A 2,937-nucleotide genomic window follows, 5' to 3' on the forward strand; every position below is an offset into this window, starting at 1 on the left:
CACTGACGTAACACAACAACAGATTGACTGCTTAACACCGCTGAACGGGGAGGATAACCCCTCTGCAGCAGAGAGGAGATGAATGCACTGTAAATTATCCTCTGGTGTTGCAGCATTGTATGAAAAATAGCATTGACTTTTACAAAAAGCGATATCTCATTAGACTCCAAACAGTCAAGTCTTCTCTCAGCAATCCATCAAGAAGATACATTGCATTTTGTAAAAAAAAAAAAAAATGTCCTGAGAGGTTACTGAGACATTTTTATGTTGTGCTTTAATTTAAAAAGGGAGTCGGGAGGTGAAATTAAATTCATTGAGAAGATCTTTCAATGCATGCATCATATTTATTATTTATTATTTATTACATAAGGGGATATACATAAACAGTAAATCGTTGAAAAACAAAAAAAATCCTCAGTAGTTTAATCACTGAAAGTCTATTTCTTTTCTTGCATACACATTTTACCCCCATAGAATTATGTTGTTTCTTATATTAATATTGTCATGTTTTTATCTACTTGGACCAATTTTTTATTAAATTGAATTGAAACCCTTGGTTCACACTAAATTATCTTATCTACACGTTAAGGTGAGATTTTAGGTGTTTTCAAGCACAAAAATTCTCAGGACATAACGAAAATTGTGTGAATAATAAATAAGATAATCAGAGTGATTAAATCTGCAATGTTAGCTGACCTCTACATTTATAACCAAAAGTGTTTTTTGTTAAAATAGGTGATGTTTAATTTTTCCTCTGAAATCTAATCCTGCCTTTACCTTCTTACGTTAGGACTTCTGTATCACATCGCTTTAAATTTGATATCATATGTCAAATTATTCTCCACGTCTTTCTTACACGTTGATTTTTAAATGACATTAGCTATTCAACTAAACATTACACCAATGGTTGCTAACGTATACACATGTCTCATTCATGTTTATGAAAAATATAAATATTGTAGTTTTTCTTTGTTGAATTTGCTCCACAGATCATGCATATTTCCTCAAGACGACACACAGTTTAGACTGTACACTTCAAGAAGATATAGCCAGTGGCACATAACATATAATTACTATAACATCAAATACTGTGACATAATAAACATGAGGGTATTACCTTTTTAATCACGTCCAAATGAACATCATCAAAGACCTGTTTTTACATTCATCCGTGTCTTTAGATTAATTAAAAAAGCAGGAGGTACTTTTTTCTTCCCGACCAAGCGCCTGTCAGCGACTTTAAAGTCAAAATGATAGAAATAAACCGAGATTACGGGGGCAATTAAATATAATATGTATACAAATTTTGCCTGGAATAAAACAAATTTAAAAGATGCTATTCTGGAACGAGTTTTGCGACTGATTTCATCATTTTGAACAAGACTGGAAGGATCTTATTCCTCAGGTTAGTTTGGGTCTAAAAAGCTAAAATCTCAATAGAAGAGGCTTTATTGATTTTGAAATAATAATAAAAAAAAAACATTCTGGGAAGATTGAAAGTTAACTTTGATTAAGTGCATATGTAATATTGAGGAGAAACATAATAGTCTGAGGAAAAGCCCTGAATGACATCTCCATCTACTGGCGAAGGACATAAATTTACCTCAAATTTCCACCTTATTTATGCTGCTGCTGGTGGTGATGGTGGTGTGTGTGTGTGTGTTAAAATGTTATTTTGCTTGTTTGTTTATAGGCCTATCTGTGGATGTGTGTCCGTGTGTGTGTGTGCATTTATGTATTTTCTACTACTCTGTGTGAAAATATAAATAACTACCTTGGCGGTGTGTGCAGTGTAATCTGTTCCCAGCAGGCTGGATTCCCACTGTGAGAAAGACAGTATATTGTTCCTGCAGCGCCACAGATAACAACTCATTAGCATACTGAATCATTTGGCTGCAAGAGCCACTCTGCCACCCATCTGCACTGAGCTGATAAACACACACACACACACACACCAGCTCACGCACGCACGCACGCGCACGCACACACACAGATCTATGCAGAGCGAGCACACACACACACTCACATAAGCCCAGGCTCACAAACACACAAACATGTACATACACACGCGCACACGTACGAGCACAAGCCTCCTCTCATTCCCTCCCTTTCAATCCCTCACATACACTCCCTGTATCCCTCTCTTTTTGTGAGACTGTGTGTTTTTTTTTTTTTTTTTGGTTTTTTTTTTGGAGAGCGAGGAACACTGAAGCAGGTAAAAATGTTTGGCAGGCATTAACCCAGAGAGCCCCCCAGTCAGTCCCGGCACAGCCAGAGCGGAGGGCCTAGGAGAGGTCTCCGAACACCTGGATGTCTCTGATGCTCTCTGGAAGCAATTATAGTTTTGAGAAAAATATCTAAGAGCTGTAGTAGTAGTAGTAGTAGTAGTAGTAGCAGCAGCAGTGGCACTGGTAGCAAAGTCTGCTGTGAGTACTGGAATACAGGGACTGTGGAAAAGCTACAATAACTCTGCTAATTTCTTATCAACGCCCATATAACTTTTTGGTGGCGTAGGTGAATAACTTTCAGGGCTGTGGGAGCCTCGACCAGTATGGCTGAGCTGTTTCACAGTTTGTTCAGACACGACAGCGGGCAAACGAGTGCAGCGGAGGCTGTCGAAACCACTTTCACAATGGCAGGATATCCTGCAGGTCACCGAGCCACGTTAACCTCTAACAGGAAGTTGTCACTTGTTGGGAGGAAGTGAGGATTCCAGCGTTTCATTGGGGGGAGTTTCATGAGGAGGTTGTGGTTTAGACTATACAATCTGTACAGATAAGGCGGGGAACAGTTGCCTCCAGGAATTTGAGGTTATGTAATTGCGAGTAAGTGTGTCAAAGGTATAAGATTTGTCATATGGAATGAAAAAGTGATGCAAATATGTCTCGTGTCTCAGTTTCTTGCACAGTGAAGGAATTGAATAGACCCACAACAGGC

The sequence above is a fragment of the Sparus aurata genome, chromosome 21 (genome assembly GCF_900880675.1).
Source record: "Sparus aurata chromosome 21, fSpaAur1.1, whole genome shotgun sequence".
Classification (NCBI taxonomy): domain Eukaryota; kingdom Metazoa; phylum Chordata; class Actinopteri; order Spariformes; family Sparidae; genus Sparus; species Sparus aurata.